We start from the raw sequence: 19,766 nt of genomic DNA, 5'->3' as shown, positions 1-19,766 counted from the left end.
GGCGTGTGCCTGGCCTGTCTGCGGAAAAGCACAGGGGTCTGCGTGACCAGAGCAGAGGAGGGGAGGGGACAGTCACACAGAAACTAGAAACTGTTGTAAAGACACGGGTGTTTAATCTGAGTGAAATGCGGAGTGGAGGAGTAACACAAGCTCACATATTTTAAAGGTTCCTCTTGGATGCCCTTGAATAGCTCGTAGGAGGGCACATTCTTAGGATTCGCACAACCTCTCAGTCTCTCCCAAGTCTTCAGTCTCTTCTGCTTTCTCCCCTTCACTCTGGGGAGTGCCTCCTTTTTATCCCTTTGCCAACTCCCCCTCCTACAGCCCCTGTCCATAAATGTTGGACTTCTCACAGGAGCTGTGGGCCCCCCATTTCTCTTCATTCCACACCCTCTTCCTGGCAGGCGACCTGGGCCCACATGGCCTGGGATGACTCCTGAATCTCTGCCTGTAGCGCGGGCCTCTGCCACTTAGATGTCTCAAAGGCACCTCAAACTTAGTGTGCCGCAAACCCACTCCCAACAGGGGAGTGATCTGAGCTGCCCCATTCTCTCAGTGCACACAGCAGGCCCTGGAAGGGGGAAGACTGGAAGGCGGGACAAGAGGCCTGTGAATGGGTATGAGAGACGGTACCTGTGTGAGGATTTTCACATCACATGTTAAAAATGCTAGCTGTTCTCTACATAAATTTGGGAACAATGATGTGGAAAGCTGACCCTCCTTCCAGTCACAAAGAAAACAAGTTCATCTGGCTCCTTAGAGTGAGACATGACGCCCAAGTAATTGGCTGAGTGTTGTGCAGTGCGAGCCGCTGGGTCCGCCTCAGAGACTTGCGGGATGCTCCCTCGGGAGGATGGACACCGGGCGAGGGCAGCCCCGAGGGGTGATTCTGGTCTGCTCCCGAGTGTGCTCCTCCAGTCGAGTCCTGCCTATGCTCCCAACCCTCTGATTTCCCCAGCTTCCTCCCTGAAGCCAAGTTGACTGTCAATCTCAATCTACTTCCTGTACAATGCACACTTCTGCCTGCCCTGGGGGGCCACCCACTGGAATAAGATTTCTCCCTATAATGAGCAACAAGAACTTCTTTAGCCAGTGAAATGGAACTAAATCATGTGGATGTAATGCATTCAGGTGAGTTTTAGCCATTAATACATTTGTTTTTTAATTATAAAACTAATGCTCATTTAAAAAAAATACAGAAGTATATAAAATAAAAAGTGAAAATCTTCTCCCCTAATTTTCACTTTCCAGAGTTAACTATCACCAGACTCCTCTGTACAGAATGTTCCCAAGAACATATAATATAGATGTACATACATGAATTATTTTTGTTAATTTCTAAAAAGTGAAATCAAACTATTCATACTATTGCAAAATCTGCTTTTTTCCCAAGTTACTTAGGTTTCCTGTGCCTCAATTGCCTCACCTGTGAAATGAACAAAATAATGTTTATCTCCTTCAGAGTTGTGAGGTTTAAATCAGCTAAATCAGATGAAAAGCACATAGAACAGCACCTGGCATCTAGTAAGTCCTCAATAAATATGATTTTTATTATTGCCATAAGTTATTAAACTGTCCTCTATTAGTTTACACTAAGCTATTTCCCATTTCTTACTATTAATATTAAATATTAATGAAATCCTTGGGCTTTATCTTTGCACATTTGAGCAAGTATTTCTGCTGCACAAATTCTGAGGACTGAAATTCCTGGGTTGAGGGCATGCATACTAGGTCCAACTAAATCACTTTCCAAAATGTATACATTCCAACAAATCATGTATGAGAGAGTATTTGTTTCCCCACAGCCTTCACCAACACTGACTATTATCCATACTTGACATTTTTCAAGTATGGAAATACCAGTCCATAATTTACATTTCTCTTGCTTTTGTGAGGTTTTCCATTTTGCTATACATTTGGTGATTATTTGTACTTATTCTTCCATCCCTTGACTATTTTCTATTAGGTCTTTTTTTTTTACTTTCTTGTCAACTTGGGGTTTTATTATGAAGAATGGATATTAACCATAATCTGCTATAAATGTCCATTTTCTGCTAGTTTAATTCTCTCCCAGGGACATCATATACAGCTCTTCAATTTCAAGTATCTTGCATATCAAAGGATGGAGCTGCACGTCACAAGCCTTGCAGCTGGCATTTCAGCTGGGCCTTCTCTAGGCCATTCCGTTGCTCTATCAGACCAGCCACTTCTGAGTGGTACTGATGCGATTTGACCAGTGGCTCCCATGTCCCCTGCTCAGCCCACTCTGCTGTAAAGCAGGTGCCCTTATTTTTCTGTAACTTGGTCTGACATTATGTTACATGGGGTCTTATGAGATTGGACTTAATATTGTGTAAGTCCTTAGGTAGTGGCGATGGCTAGAGTCCTGCAGGCAGGCAAGGCAAACCTTTACCCAGATGTGTATTTACTTCTGTTAAAACAAATCACTGATCTTTCTAAGGTGGGAGGGTTCAATGTTGTCAGTTTCCTGCCAAGTGGCAAAGTGGTCTCCTGGAAGGATGGAGCCAAATCAGGGTCTAGATTTGGTCTGTGTCTGGTCTGGATATTCAGCAGCAGCTACCTGGATGCACAGTGCCCATCTCTGCCCTCATAACTCTTCCCACACCCACTGATCAGCAGGGGGTGGCCAGGGACGGAGTGGGCTAACATCAAAGGCCATTTTGCCTACTTGGCTGTCTAGTGCCTCTTCATGAGGGGAGCTTTCTGCCAGAACTGGAATTCCTGAGTGGAAGAGTGTGTACATCGCTCGGTCCAACTAAGTCAACTTCCAAAATGTGTGCATAACACAGCCAAGCACGTATAGGAGAGTGTCCGTTCCCCACAGCCTTCTCCAACACAGTAGTATCCATACTTCCCCTTCTTCCAATATGTGGGAAAATGGCAGTGGATAGTTGGCATTTCTCTTGTTATTATGAGGTTTTCCATCTTGTTACATATTTAGTGAAAATTGATATTTATTCTTTGTCCTCTCATTTTTTCTTCTCTTAGATTCTTGTTGCTAGCTATAAGGAGAAATCTTATTCCAGTGGGTGGCCCCCCAGGGCAGGCAGAAGTGTGCATTGTACAGGAAGTAGATTGAGACTGATGGTCCAACTTGGCTTCAGGGAGAAGGAAAGTGGGGTGGCAGAGGAAGCTGGGGAAATCAGAGGGTTGGGAGCATAGGCAGGACTCGACTGGAGGAGCACACTCGGGAGCAGACCAGAATCACCCCTCGGGGCTGCCCTCGCCCGGTGTCCATCCTCCCGAGGGAGCATCCCGCAAGTCTCTGAGGCGGACCCAGCGGCTCGCGCTTTCGATGCAAACTTCACAACACTCGGCCATTTACTTGGGCATCATATCTCACTCTAAGGGGCCAGATGAACTTGTTTTCTTTGTGACTGGAAGGAGGGTAAGTTTTCCACATTGTTGTTTCTAAATTTATGTACAAAATGAAACCATGGTAGAAACAAGGGATTATGTTCAAGTGACCAGTGTGTGAATGAGTGACTGACTCTCTATGACAAAACTATCCATGTGTAGTTCTCAGGGGAGAAAAAGGGAGTGGGGTGGGGAATGTACTTGAAGAAGGTATTAGAATTATTAGATGAAAAGCACTTGATTATACTGACGTCTTCAGACTGCATTTTTAATTGCATTTGTATTTGTCTATGTTAGGCACTGACCCCTCTTTATTACCATCTCCTGCATCTCTCCCTTCCTCTCTGCTTCCTCCCTCTCCTCTGTCTCCTTAAACCACCACCACTGCCACACACAAAAACATACAAATTAAGAGTGTAAAATCTCCAGATCATTTGCAAATAATCATAAAAGTTTTGATCAGCAAGAATAGGAGAAAAGTGATACCAGAAAGCTAGGGATGAATTTCAATTATTTTTTCATTTTAATCCATTGCTCTTTTAAGCAGGGATTCGTAAATCACTTCAGAGGATGGGGCAAAATTATTAGCTGGTCCCACTTTTGTTTTGAGTTCTTGAGACTTAGGTAAGACATAATCCAAGACCAGAACATGCTCTTTGCTTTTCACTGTCCTTGACACCAGGCTTGAAGGACAACCCAGTACTGTTTCCAGCACCTTTGGCAAAGAAGGAGAGGTAGACAAGGTTAACACTGAGCATAATAGTCCTGTGTTCTGTATGCTCCACACAGAGCTGTGCAAAGAAATGGAGGCTCAGGGCAGTTATGTAATAGTGCCCGAGATTACTCAGCTCACAGGCATCAAGGGACCTTGCTCTTCATCTGTCTGCACCCAAAGTTTGAGTCCTTTCCCCTATGTCATGTTTCATCTCCAAAGGAGGCAGCAAGCAACCAGAACCCTGCACTAAGGTAAAATGGCAGCGGATTGTGCACATATATCCCTGTGGGTGCCGAGATATTTGTCTACTGCTGCCAAGGTCTTGTTCTCTCAACTTGTCGAATATGAGTGAAGAACAAAGAATGTTCTTCTTTGTTTTGCAGGTAATGATGAGAAATGTAAACTTTTATTCAACTATGTGAACTCAAGAACTTCAAATTTATGATATTCAGTATTTCATAATCTTTTATTATTTTCCTGAAACCAGTGTTGTGTAAGAGTGCAAATCTTTGCTGGTTATCCTCTGGAACAAAGCCAAACATCTGTCTTGCCAAAGTAAAGCCAAATATGATGCAGTGTTATGTAATTTTATAATTGCAAAGAGTGATGTTTGATCATCTTGGGCAAACAAGGTCAACAGACATATTCTAAATTATTCTTATTATTCAGAAATAATGGGTTACAGGAAAACTGCTTCAATCTGTATGGTTATTTCCTCTGCACAGGTCATTGAGAACAATTCAGACCCTGAAGTAAATTTTTTGTTCCTCCTGAGAAAAAAATTGTGTCCTTTTGTTTGTTTGGGAAAGCAAGTCTGGTAAGAAACTTTGCAATCTCTCTTGCATTTATAGAAGTTTTTCTTCCTATCGTGCTTCATTATAAACACTTTGTAGGTAGGATTGGAGAAAGTGGGCTGCTTGTCTTGCAGATGTAATGGTATATGACAATGGTTCCTGAATTTAAGCAAAGATAATGATCACCGGAAGATCTAGTTTAAAATGAGGATTTTTTGAGCCCTACTCTCAGACATCTGACCACTCTGAGAAACTTAAGTCCATGGGGACTCCCATGGTGAATTAAACACCATATACCCTGCCAACGTCAAAACAAGAAATGAAAAGTAGAAAAGTTGGCACTCTCTTCATGGACAGAAGACTTTATAATAAATTCCTCCAATTCAAATTACTTTTATCCCCAAGTGGGAGCAGAATGAGGGAAAAAACAAAATAAAAGACCAATGTCTGTGCTTTTGGTTGACTCCAATCTGAGCCCTTGGAGTCATGCACTAGCTTGAGTTTGAGGACTTCCTCTCCCAACCACCTCAGTGGACTCTCTCCGCAGAAAGCTTCCCTTGGCATCAATGTGAATGATCACAACACTTCCAGATGATACCCGAGATCCTGTGATGTACCTATTGTTAGCTTGTACCAATCAGAAACTTCTGTTTCATTTCTGAGAGTCCTACCACTCAGCTTTCAGGCTAATCCTGTAGTGTTCTTTGCTTTAGGAAAGGATTGCCAAAGGCCAGGGCACCCGGTGCAGATTCTGCATGCCAGGCTTGGGGATGAGCATCTACACTCTCCTAAGGAACCCCTGATCCCCTCCACAGAGCAGTTAACGAGAAGTGTGGGTAGGGAGTCATGGGGCTCTTGCACTGTGAATGTGTAGTGCCCTTAACAAGAGGAGCAGGGATACTTGAGCATTTTTCTCCAAGAAATTAGGCCACAGGGCTTGACAAAGATTATGTTGTTGATCTTTATGATCCATGCCTCTCTAGCAGTGTTAGCAAGTATTACCCATCCCTAGGTATCAGGAGGGGAAACTGAGGTAAGCCAGTCAGAAAGTTAAGTGAATTTTCCATATGACTATTAAATTCTTGACACCAAATCAATAGTTTCTGACCATTTGAGTATGATGTATGTTCCGGTAGCATATGCTTACTGAGATAAGTCTTTGCATGGGTGACTCAGATGTAGTTGCAATGTTATTGGACTGGTGTTTGGAAATGTTAGGACTTTAAAAATCTCTTAATTATATACTTAGAACTAGCCAAAAGAAGCAATGACCTTTTGGTCTGTTTTTACTTTTTGCTGTGGCTATAGTTGTTACTTAAGTGTTATTAATGCTTAGGAAATCATAGACTCTTAGGAATTTGGGAAAAAACACAACTCATAAACTTGTAAAAAGTTTAAATGCCTTAAGACTTTCAGTTTTGGAAACTTTAATTCTTATTCAATTTCGTATACACATTCTATCCTGTCAAGATACTTTTTAACTTTCATTTGACTATCTGGCGATGTGATAAAAATTGTCTTCTGTCTATATGTAAGTTGTTGATTAAAATATTGAACAGAATAAGCCAAGCAGAGAACTGTGAGAAAATTAATCAACACTGTTAACATTGAGTTGTTGTTCAGTCAATTACAAAAACTTCTGCAGTTTCATTCATTTACTTTTTTCCAGCTCCTCCACCCAGGGAGCACAGACACTATCCACTGCCTTGTGAATCCCCACACTCTGTCTATGACACTGATCAGTTTCTCAGGCTAGAAATCTTATCTCAAAAGGGAATGTGGAGGGATAAGGTGGGGGAAGAAAGGGGGCCTTACGATTAGCATGTATAATGTGGGGGGAGTCACGGGGAGGGCTGTGCAACACAGAGGAGACAAGTAGTGACTCTACAGCATCTTACTACGCTGATGGACAGTGACTGTAATGGGGTTTGTGTGGGGGGACTTGGTGAAGGGGGGAGCCTAGTAAACATAATATTCCTCATTTAATTGTAGATTAAGGATACCAAAATTTAAAAAAAAAAGAGGGAATGTGGCTAGCTTTCTTCAGTACCCAATCTCTGGTACTCAAGAAGGGGCCACTGCTCCAGGTGCTCTAGGCCCTTATCAATAGGCCATTCTGGAACAGATCCAGAGAGTTGCCCAAGAAGAAAGTCAGCCTCATCTAAGTCCATCTTTTGGAAACCAAGATCAATGGCTGCCTGCCTCTAGTGTTACAGCACTGCTCTGGTTTTCTGTGATGTCTCAGATGACTATGGCTTCACAATCTCAGCTGCAGATTATTTCAAGGCCATAGGACATAACTCACTTGATTGATCCAACCACTTGAACAAATTTAAAGAAGCTAAATGCTTTCTTAAAATTGCCACATATCTTAGACTTCAGGCCTTTTTCTTAACTGTGCTTGCCTGATGTTTTCAATTTGCCAAGCATTCTGTTAGTTGAAAATATGGAAGCAAAAATAGAAATAAGAGAGCTCTGCCTTCTGACACCTATTTATCTTACTCTGTCTTCACTGACCAGTATATTTGTTCTCTGTTTGATACGTTTTATTGTTGATAGTATTTTCCATGAAATCTCTCTCTGTCTGGTGCTTCACCTGTTCACTCCATTATGTCCATCATTTGTTCATATCTTTCTTTGTCTTTGTTGATCAGTCTGTCTCCTTATTTCTTCTCATCTACAATTACATCTCATTTCTGAGAGCTTCCTATGTATTTTATGCTATATTGTCTTTTTGCAGTTTCTGGTAAATGAGAAAATGTCCATCATTGCTCTATACTTCCTGAAACTGGCTTTGCATAAACCTTACAGCCTTGAATAAAAACCCCAGGCATTCTTCTCCTTCTCTTGCTATGAACCTAAAGATGCTGTCCCAAATATTCTGCCTCTTCCATATCATAGGCTTTGTGGTCAGCTTGACAGACATTTCCCTCATTTACTCTTCTCACGTTTGAGCCATGGAAGAAGTTTTTAGCCCCTCTTCTTTAGAAGAGGTAGACTTCCTCAGACCCAGGTAACTGAAGGATCTCTTCACAGCTATATCCTTCCTTGGCTTCCGTTTTGTAATCAGCTTTGGGGAAGCTCCATCCGTTTGTTTTGTTGGACCAAGTGGCCTGTGTTGTCCATACACACCTGGAAGCTAAATGTTGGTTCAACTGGTAAGATAAGATTAGAGGTACAAAGAGAGCCCTAATTGAAGCTGTGCAGGATGCTGAAACTAGGTGTTCAGACAAAGGAAGCTGGGATCAGTAAGCCAGAAGGAGAAGACTGAAAACTGAGGGCCTAGAGGCAGACTAAGTATCAGAGGGCCAGGTAAAAAAACAAGTTAGGTTTTTGTAAAAACAGTTAAGTTAGGAAAGAAGTCTGTGCTTTAATATCTAGACACCACTGCAACAGCTAACTGTTACTGAGTATTTAATTTCTATGTGCCAGGCACTAGTCTATGGCAGGTACTGTATGTCAACTGTGCAGATGACAAAACTGAAGTACAGAGTGGTCAAGTTACTGCCCAAGACCACACTGCTATCAAATGTAAGAGTCAGGATTTGAACCCAGGTAATCTGGTTATAGAATCCATGTCCTTAACCACCTTGTCTAAATCTGTTAATTTTCCTGAGGCCATTTTCCTTGTTAATCCTCCTGGAGAATAACCAAGGTCTCATTAATTATCTCTTTTCCCCTAGTATAACTAGTGTCCACTTTGGTTTCATATTTTGGATTATCATCTACGTAAGTTTTTGGTCTTCTAATTTACTTGTATCTTTTTCAAATGTATACATGTGCCCTTCTGTAAGCATTATTTGAGTGCCTACTGTGTTATAAGCAGTGTGCCTTTGGTTCTTACCCTTAGGGAGAATCAGTCCAGGCCTGGGGTTCTGATTCAGGGCCAATTAATGTTTTTAAGGGATCCACAAATGTGCAAAATCTGTACAAAATGTGCATACATTCACTTGTGGTTTTGAGGATATACTTGCAGAACAGAACTGTCATCAGACTCTCAAGAGTCTATAACCCCCTCCCGTAAAGGTGAGAATCACTGGTCTAAAGAGACACAGAAGTAATAAAATACAGTGACATCCTGAATAGCAGCCATGCTCTCAAACATGCTTTCCCAAATTTTGTGAGACATACTCTCTAGGTGTCAAGGTCAATCCTTCCAAAGTTACATGATAGTTTTAATACTATCTAATGACTGTCAAGAATTGCAAAGGATCTGAGATTTTACCTACTTATAAACAAGTTGGCCTCACACAATTTGGTGGATGCTAGCAGAAGACACAAGACTTCTAGACAAAAGACTTCATTCTTCACAGCAACAGCATAGCTAGAGTATTGGCATTGATGCCAGCTTCCCAAGCCCTGATTACTAGAAGGTCGAAGGTAATGTGAAGAGGGCCATGTGATACCTGGATGTACAATGGTTGTGTTACAGAAGAGGAACCCTGAGATTAGGGAACTCAAATCTTTAATTATGGATGGTAAGCCTCCAAGAAGGTGACATTATTGTTATTATACTGGACAGTAAGCATTCCTGGTAATTCCTCCACAGGGAGGTACTGTCTGTATCTTGCAAGGCTGTTCACTACCCCAACAGCCTTGAAAAGACAGTCTAGAACAAAAGCAGTCAGCACCTCTGCTAACGAGGTGTGCACTTCTCCAGTGTGTGACTTTTACGCCAGGTAAGGGTCTCCTGATCCTTTGCCCTTTCCCTGTGCTGACTTCCCGTTCAGCACCCTTCCACAGAGTGCACTCCCACAATGTATCCTAAATGTCTTCTGATGGCACCACTACTGGGATTTTGTATATGATTTTGGGGGGTAGGTAGGGAGTCCCAGTTATGAATGAAGGAGACTTGCCAAGGGCAGTGATGAAGCCTTCGGGTTGGGACACTGGGTACTTCTTTCACCCAGCTAATGTATGCCTCTGTGCTGTATGCATACCCACTGTGGAGATGGGGAAGGACTAAAACTTTTAGTCCTGTGAGTATGAAACAACTGAGAGCTGCTGATCCAGCCCTTCCGGATTAAATAGCAAAGCATCACACCAATTCCTTGAATTGGTTTTCAAGGAAATCACAATATTGTGCATTACAGACTCAAAGTTTACTCTTTTGCCCACTTCAGTGAGGGTAACTAGATATTTTTCTCAGAAATATAGACAGGGAACACTTTAATGGTTTTTCTGAAGGTGAAAGCGCAAAGTAGCATATTCTAAGTGAAAACAGATTAGGCCATCTTCCTAACATCTAGCTTTGTGATAGGGAAAACCAGAGAAGAGTCTATTTCTTGCACTGTCATTTCAGCAGCACATTTGGTGGAGTCATAACCACAGTGAAACATTTTTGTGAAATAAATGCCTATATCCTCTGTGAATGTGATTCCATCTCTGATTAGTACAAATGGTCTATGGGGAAAAGAAGACAAACCATTTCCATCTTTCATGTTGTATGCAATCAATAGCCACTAAGCATATGTAACATCCGTGGAGCACCAGTTTCAGACTCTCCTCTACCCACTCCCTCCACACACACACCCCAAAAAACCTATGGTAAGTAGCTGTTAAAGACTATATGGAATCATTCATTTAAAAACACAATATTTTTCCTACAAAGACATACTTTATAAACTGCAGAACTTAGACATCCAGAGGTGCTTAGACTCTTAAATTGTTAAAAAAAAGAATGTGGAAAAGAGAGAAAGAGTTAAGATGAGAAACACAGATGGAGAAATAGAGTTAAGATGCAGGGGAATATATTCAAAGGTAAGATTAAAAAGAATAGAGATGGGAGAACTATGTAAATAAAAAATTGACATGAGCACTGGTGACCTAGCCTGATGAGAGAAACATTTGAATTACTTCATAAACCAGAGCTTTTAGCCCATTCCCAGGGACTCCCATCTCTCTGCATTCTTTCCAGCAAAATGCATAACTTAAGGCAACATTTACAGGATCCTCATGAAAAAGTTACCTTTAACTATTGTTCCATTTCCATCACTTTAGCAAGTCAAGCAGCTTCCAGCCATGATTTTTTGCTCAATGTTGGAATTTTTCAGTGTGAAATCACTTATGAAAACATGGGAATTCTGCCAAAAGGTCAGCTTTTCTGATGGTGCCTACAAAGAACAAAGTGGTTTGGCATAAAATACTTTTACAAGGGTATCATCAAATTTAATTTAAAACAAATTAAACAGTCCAGTTCCCTTGTTTATTGTTAACCAACAGAAATCGTTTAAACCATGCTTCTTCCAGATGCACAGAACCACTTCAGTCTCAGCAGACTCTGGGCAGGGAGCCTGCCGCCCTCGGGTTCACAGTCCCGTTCACATTGACCATTTCTGTCACCTTGACCAGATCACTCCCCTTTTTGGGTCTTGTTATTTTCTTTATAAAATTAGGCCAGTTGTTCTCAGGCTCACTCATGTGCAGGAGCAATCCTAAGTCAAGGATAATGTACCATGTTGAACGGTGTCAAATTTAGTTAGACTGAATCAAATAGGAACAATTTCAGACTTAGAAAATTTGACTGTATTATATGATCCTGGCACCAGATCAAACCTGGGAGCACAGACATCCATTAAAAAGAAAAGAAGGAAAAGGGAAAGAAAACAAAAAAATCATCCAACTAAACATGATCAACTGTTTGTAAATTACCTTCATAAAAATTTATTTTCTATTTATTTATTCCATCTTGTCATCAGCTATCACTTGCAGTGCTATTGGCTTTGCAAAAATGGGTGGGAGGAAAACTTCTGTCCATTAGCTTTCTGCTAATTAGGAAAGGTCCAGTTTTCAATGGTAGCTATGAAATGTCCCTTTTTCATGGTAAATAGCAATGGTCTGCAAGAGGATGGTCTTCACTGGCTCTAAAAAGTCTAACATTCTATGCTTTTACCATATTTCTGCTGTTCAATAAAAGTCTCTGAGAGCCGAAAGAGCTTCTAGTCAAATCCCTAATTTGCAGATAAAGCAAAGCCAGGCCAAAGAGGTTCTGAGCTTTTCCTAAACTCACTCACCTGGCTACAGAGTGGCTCTGTTTTCTGGTGTACTCTGTGTTTTTCCACCCTGCAAGCTTGCGTAATAACAAAAAGCATACACACTCCAGTGCACAGTTAATTTAGTTGATGTTCTATCATCATTTGTAACTTAGTCAATAATTATTTTTTCAGTTGAGAGTTTGACATTAGAAATCTCATCCCTAGCACATAAGATTCTTGTTTGCTTATAAGTTAAAATTTAATTAAAATCCCCTTAGTTCTTTTTAAGCAAGAAGAGATGGAAAAATAAATATGCAAAGCAGTGGATTTAATTATGAATTGATTAGGCCACTGTTCTGTAAGTTACCATGGTGGGTTCCATTCATTCTTGTTCAGTTTGTAAGCTGTAATGAAGTCCATGTGTTTGTTATTTACATCAGCACTAAGTCTGCATTTATCTATTGCAGAGAATGGCAGAAGATTCAAAAAGACATTTCTGAATTTCCATGAGCAGAGGACCCCTGGATCCTCCTGGGAAACTTAAATGACCCTTGGGGACTGAAAATGAAGTACCCCAAAACTCCTGTTGTGATGGGGAACTGCTCTCTTGGTGGGCAGCAAAGAGGCCACATTCTCACCTCCTACATTGAAAATCAAAGTTAGTGAAAGACGTGAATTGTAGCATCTACTCACAAATCAAAACACAAACCTGGTGATTCAAACTTGCTCCTTCGCTCAACTAATAGTCAATTTCTTATATAATTACTATCTCTGGCTCCTAAAGAGCAATTTAGCCTCTCATTCCTTTTCTAGAATGCAATTGGATTTTTCTGAGGCTAAAATTCCCATTCTTTAAAGCATCAATAAATGGTAAAATACTTCTCTCCATTTCTAAAGTGAAGAAATCTGCAGATGGACTTACTGCCTGGCTCAGACTCAGCTCAAATTAGGGGGAGATTGCAGAGGAGAAAATCAAGCTTCATTTGTCATGGTTTTATTTTAGTTGGCTTATTAGACCCATAATAATCACTTCTAGGTCATAATGTTATTTGCAACACAAAACCTAGCTGGTTTCTTTCCCATGAATGGTAATTATTCTACCTTTTAAGGGCCTGATATGAACTTTAAAGAGGTTTACCATCCAATTATCTCTCTTGCAAGGATTTGGGGATTATTCAAAAGAACAAAAGGTGTGTTCTCATTTATTACAGCAAGGTCCTTAGGTTGCAGCTGATTCTCCTAAAGAAGGCTAAGGCTATTTGATACTAACCGAATCACAAGATCACGTGAGTGGAGGACATCAGATTTTGCAGTGTCATGCTGAGCCACATCTGACTATAGATAAAATGAAGGTTCCTGTGGCCAGGATTCTCGCCTGACCCTGGTTGGCTAGCTCACTACACACCTGTGGGCAATATGTTGCTATTGACTCTACATAAAGAACTCTGACCAGTGCTCTGGGCAATATGGTGGTGGCAGGGCTGCAAGGCTGCAGGAGAGCAGAGCAGAAGCTGTAGTGGTGGCAGCGCCCAGGACAGGGGCCTAGAGGACGGCTGTGGGGGCAGAGAGGCCCAGAGGCAGAGACTGGCTTGCTGCATGCAGACTCGCTCTGAGTGAACGAGATTTTAGTGATTGACCTGCCACTGTGGAAATAAAGTTGAATATAACTCTTTCACCCCAAGTATGTTTTACTGTCATTTTCTTTGGTCACATCAAACCCATAGCGAACTTGCCCAGGGCTGAAACCCATTGGCAAGACATGCCTTTTGAATTTTTCCTAGACTCAGAAAATCCTGGTAAAGACTGTACATCTTCTCTTGAGACTCAATTTTTTGCACAGAGCTGGGGGCAAACAAATGTTTGCTGATTCGCACAGAAACTCAACGTTTCCAACTACCTCCGTTATTCACGGCTTAGTCTGCTCCTTCCCTCCAGCAGCAGGTGAGAACAGCTACTACTTTCTCTGTTAAAAAGCCTGTGGCATCTTCACAAGCCAGTTTGTCACCAGTTGTTCCTTCAGGGTCCCCTCCTCCTACACAACAGAACCCATTTCAGTGACTGTCCCAAATGGACCCAATAAGGAAGAGGCATCCCACAATTTAGGACTCCATTCTTTAGATCAGCATTACAGGGTCAAAAGTACAGGTGTAATAAAATCATTTTTAAACACTCATTTGTTTACTAAGTTTGTAATGATTAAGCATTTTATATGCCAGGCGAGCTGTAGGCTGGTAAATCAAGCCTACCGGAAAATGACATTTCTTGCCTAGGAACTAGTATGGGAGAGACAGATTTACAAAAAGATTACTTAGAGCGTTGTCGTAAGTATGATAATGAACATTATATTTTCCTTTATCATCAGTGGAATCTTCCTCCACAATCTAGAAGATGTTTTCTAAATTGTAACTGCTTTGGGATTAGGCCACTTACAGAGATTTTTAAATTTCAATTAAAAAGAATTTGGGCATTTTTAAAGAAGGAAAAGACAAAAATAAATACCCATTTGAAATGCTACATACATTAATCTTGAAGCTAGATATGAAGTTATAAGCACTAAGTAAATATTTTGTGTTTTTTACGGTCTTTTTAACATTTTTTCCATGTATTTTCTATTAACAAATCTGTTTGACTTTAATAATAACAAAAAATAGGGTTTTTAAAATTTTGCTTTCTATCTTGTACAAATGTACTAATTAGATCTGTACAACAAGAGAATGGGTGATACTAGGGTAACTTTTATGTAATATGCTCTTTTCTGTCATTATTAGCATCTTGTGGATAACTGGAAAATTGCCGATTACAGGGTGTCAGGCCTGCTCAGTCAACTTATGGCTCTGGCTCTTTATCTGAGACATTAATTTATTCTCTCAATCTTTATTTATTTTGCCTTTGAACTTGGATCATGTGTAGTAAAAGTCCTTTGAAGTCTAAATAAATATCTGTTTTATAATCTCAAAGGGCAGAGAACTTTACATGCAAGTTCAATGTCAAATCACAGTCATGCTGGAATAAGTCAAATAAGTTTATATCCTGAGTTCGTTCCTCAATTTCAAAAGCTATAGAAAGGTGGGCCTGTGGATTGTTATCTTCTTTCTAGATGAATCTTTAGACTCCTGAGCTGTGATACCTGTTCTAAGTTAGTCTACTTCATATGCAAAACAAGTTTTTTGAAGAAAATTCTGCTCCAAAATGAGTTCATCAAACACATCTATTTATGCAGATGAAAATCAGACTGTCCTTAATCAAATGGTCTTAGCTTCAAGAGGTACTAAAAGGAAACTTTATCTAAAATTATTAAAAGAAATACAAAGTTTATTTCAGGTTCTTTTTACAAGCCTCGCTTTCTGTCCAGCTTCCCAAAATTAAAGCATGAGCTCCCTCTGCTGAATGAATTAACATATGTCCAAGAAACAATCTAAAACATTTCTGCATTGCCTATTCCATTATGTTCTTAGAAACATAAACAATTTTTAAATATAAAACCATTTTCTTTTTTAAACTCATGACTATAATATAGGGTGGAATGGAAAGGCAGAGAAAAGGAATTCACAAGGTAGTATTTCATTAGTTGAGATTTTTTTCCTAAGCACTGATACATGTCATAGTGGCACTTTGTAACCATCATTTATGATGTTTGTAACCAAGAAGTGTTTACAAGCCCCTGTTCTCACACCTACCCTATTACCTGGTTTTGGTTCTTCATAGAACCTATCATACCTGAAATTACATCACTGATTTATTCATTGATCTGGTTATGGCTGTCTTTCCCTACTAGAATGTTGACTTCCTGAGAGAGAAGGCCCTGTCTGTGCTCTCAGCACCTGCAACAATACCTGGTACACACTAGGTACAATCTACAGATTCATTGCAATCCCTATCAAAATACCAACAGCATTCTTCAATGAACTAGAACAAATAGTTCTAAAATTCATATGAAACAAAATGGATAAAGCAATCCTGAGAAGGAAGAATAAAACAGGGGGGGATTATGCTCCCTAACCTCAAGCTCTACTACAAAGTCGCAGTAACCAAAACTATTTTGTACTGGCACAAGAACAGAACCATAGATCAATGGAACAGAATAGAGAGCTCAAATATAAACCCACACATATATGGCCAATTAATATATGATAAAGGAGCCATGAATATACAATGGAGAAAAGACAGCCTCTTCAACAACTGGTGTTAGCAAAACTGGATAGCTACATGTAAGAGAATGAAACTGGATTCCTGTCTAACTCTATACACAAAAGTAAACTTGAAATGGATCAAAGACCTGAGCGTAATTTATGAAACCTTAAAACTCATAGAAGAAAACATAGGCAAAAATCTCTTGAATATAAATATGAGCAAAATTTCCCTGAACACATCTCCTTGGGCAAGGGCAACAAAATAAAAAATGAACACATGGAACTAAATCAAACTAAAAACATTCTGGGAGCAGAGCCAAGATGGCGGCATGAATAGGGCAGCAGAAATCTCCCAAAACCATATATATTTTTGGAAATACAACAAATACAACTATTCTTAAAAGAGAGACCAGAAGAATCAGGACAACAGCCAGGCTACATCTACAGCTGTGAGAATCCAGCGCCACATGAAGGGGGTAAGATACAAGCTGTGGCCCGGCGGGACCAAGCGCCACCCCTACCCCAGCTCCCCAGCAGGAGGATAGGAGTTGGGGTGGGGAGGGAGAGGGAGAGGGAGCCCAGGACTGCTAAATACCCAGCCCTAGTACATCCAGGAATGTAGACACACAGTGCGTGGTGTGCTGGATACAAGGGAAACGGAACACTAAAACCTGCAAGCAGATTCCCACAGCTGGCATTCCTGGGACAAAAGAAAAGTGAGTGCTTTTTAAAAATCTTAAAGGGACAGGGGACTCACAGTTGTACAGAAGCATCCCAGCACACTCAGCCTAGCAGCTGGGAATCCCAGGGAACTCAGGGCGCCCTAACCCCTGGGTGGGAGCACAGCTCTGAGACCCCTCACAGTGATAAACAGCCCCCTGCCTGTTCCCCCTCTGGTGCAGCCCCGCCATAGTGGAGCAGCCACCTGAGAACAGCCACGCCCGTAGCAGCCGCACAGAGCTTCCTCCACATCGGCCCAAGTAAGAATCAGAGACCCATCTGCACGCAGCTTCCCAGCACAAGCTGGTAGGGGTCGCCATTCTCCCAGGAGAGGAAGGCGAGGAGCAAGTGGGAAGGGATTTTGTTCTCCCAGCTGACACATGTGCCAACTGCCCATGACTACCTCTATCACCAAAAAAAGGCAGAAGAATTTGATCCAGACCAGAATCAAACAGACATCCTCCCCTGAGAGGGAACCTGGGGAGATAGACTTAAACAATCTTCCTGAAAAAGAATTCAAAATAAAGGTGATAACCATGCTGATGGACTTGCAGACAAATATGCAAGAGCTAAGGAGGGAGAATATAGAAATAAAACAATCTATGGAAGGACTTAAAAGCAGAATGGATGAGGTGCAAGAGGCCATTAATGGAATAGAAACCAGAGAACAGGAACACAGAGAAGCTGAGGCACAGAGAGATAAAAGGATCTCTGGGAATGAAACAATATTGAGAGAACTGTGTGACCAATCCAAACGGAACAATATTCACATTATAGTGGTACCAGAAGAATAAGAGAGAGAAAAATGGATAGAAAGAGTCTTTGAAGAAATAATTGCTGAAAACTTCCCCAAACTGGGAGAGGAAATATTCTCTCAGACCACTGAAGCCCAAAGAACTCCCAAAAGAAGGGACCCAAGGAGGACAACACCAAGACACATAATAATTAAAATGTCAAAGATCAAGGACAAGGACAGAGTATTAAAGGCAGCCAGAGAGAGGAAAAAGTTCACCTACAAAGGAAAACCCATCGGGCTATCATCAAACTTCTCAACAGAAACCCTACAGGCCAGGAGAATGGCATGATATATTTAATGCAATGAAACAGAAGGGCCTTTAACCAAGGATACTGTATCCAGCACGATTATCATTTAAATATGAAGGAGGGATTAAACAATTCCCAGATAAGCAAAAGTTGAGGGAATTTGCCTACCACAAACCACCTTTACAGGATATTTTAGAGGGACTGCTCTAGATGGAAGCACTCCTAAGGCTAAACAGATGTCACCAGAGAAAATTAAATCACAGCAAAGAAAGCAGAACAATCAAATACTAACTAAAGGCAAAAAATAAAACCAACTACCCACAAAACCAGTCAAAGGAAACACAAAACAGCACAAAATAAAACACCTAACATATAAAGAATGGAGGAGGAGGAATAAGAAGGGAGAGAAATAAAGAATCATCAGACTGTGTTTATAATAGTTCAAAAAGTGAGTTAAGTCAGACAGTAAGATAGTAAAGAAGCTAACCTTGAACCTTTGGTAACCACAAACCTAAAGCCTGCAATGGCAATAAGTACATATCTTTCAATAATCACCCTAAATGTAAATGGACTGAATGCACCAATCAAAAGACACAGAGTAATAGAATGGATAAAAATGCAAGACCCATCTATATGCTGCTTACAAGAGACTCACCTCAAATCCAAAGACATGCACAAACTAAAAGTCAAGGGATGGAAAAAGATATTTCATGCAAACAATAGGGAGAAAAAAGCAGGTGTTGCAGTACTAGTATCAGACAAAATAGATATCAAAACAAAGAAGTCACAAGAGATAAAGAAGGACATTACATAATGATAAAGGGCTCAGTCCAACAAGAGGATATAACCATTATAAATATATATATGCACCCAACAAAGGAGCACCAGCATATGTGAAACAAGTACTAACAGAACTAAAGGAGGAAATAGAATGCAATGCATTCATTTTGGGAGACTTCAACACACCACTCACTCCAAAGGACAGATCCACCAGACAGAAAATAAGTAAGGACACAGAGGCACTGAACAACACACTAGAACAGATGGACCTAATAGACATATATAGAACTCTACATCCAAAAGCAACAGGATACACATTCTTCTCAAGTGCACATGGAATTTTCTCCAAAATAGACCACATACTAGGCCACAAAAAGAGCCTCAGTAAATTCCAAAAGATTGAAATTCTACCAAACAATTTCTCAGACCACAAAGGTATAAAACTAGAAATAAATTGTACAAAGAAAGTAAAAAGGATTGCAAACACATGGAGGCTTAGCAACATGCTCCTAAATAATCAATGGAACCAATGACCAAATCAAAATAGAGATCAAGCAATATATGAAAACAGATGACAACAACAACACAAAGCACCAACTTCTGTGGGATGCAGCAAAAGCAGTTTTAAAAAGTATATAGCAACCCAGGCCTATTTAAAGAAGGAAGAACAATCCCAAATGATAGTCTAAAGACACAATTATCGAAATGGGAAAAAGAAGAACAAATGAGGCCTAAAGTCAGCAGAGGGAGGGACATAATAAAGATCAGAGAAGAAATAAATAAAATTGAGAAGAACAAAACAATAGAAAAAAATCAGTGAAACCAAGAGCTGGTACTTTGAGAAAATAAACAAAATAGATAATCCCCTAACCAGACTTATTAAGAGAAAAAGAGAATCTACACACATCAACAGAAGCAGAAATGATAAAGGAAAAATCACGATGGACCCCACAGAAATACAAAGAATTATTAGAGAATACTACAAAAAACTATATGCTAACAAGCTGGAAAACCTAGAAGAAATGGACAACTTCCTAGAAAAATACAACCTTCAAAGGTTGACCAAGGAAGAAACATGAAATCTAAACAGACCAATTACCAGCAATGAAATTGAAGAGGTAATCAAAAAACTACCCAAGAACAAAACCCCTGGGCCAGATGGATTTACCACGGAGTTTTATCAGACATACAGAGAAGACATAATACCCATGCTCCTTAAAGTTTTCCAAAA

At 40.4% G+C, this 19,766-nt stretch overlaps 1 long non-coding RNA gene across 2 annotated transcripts; it reads left to right on the top strand.

Moving 5' to 3' along the window:
- Positions 1-4,055: 4,055 nt before the first annotated feature.
- LOC118933589 (uncharacterized) lies at positions 4,056-13,624 on the top strand. 2 transcript variants are annotated; one of them, XR_008998214.1, is made up of 2 exons: positions 4,056-4,476; positions 12,329-13,624. It is a non-coding gene; the product is annotated as an uncharacterized LOC118933589 (long non-coding RNA). The 2 variants fall into 2 exon arrangements; XR_008998215.1 differs by lacking the exon at positions 4,056-4,476 and adding an exon at positions 9,677-10,980.
- Positions 13,625-19,766: the final 6,142 nt, after the last annotated feature.

This window comes from Manis pentadactyla, chromosome 6 (genome assembly GCF_030020395.1).
Source record: "Manis pentadactyla isolate mManPen7 chromosome 6, mManPen7.hap1, whole genome shotgun sequence".
Classification (NCBI taxonomy): Eukaryota; Metazoa; Chordata; class Mammalia; order Pholidota; family Manidae; genus Manis; species Manis pentadactyla.
Note: the sequence above shows the minus strand (reverse complement) of the source record. Positions and strands in the feature narration are given on the sequence as shown.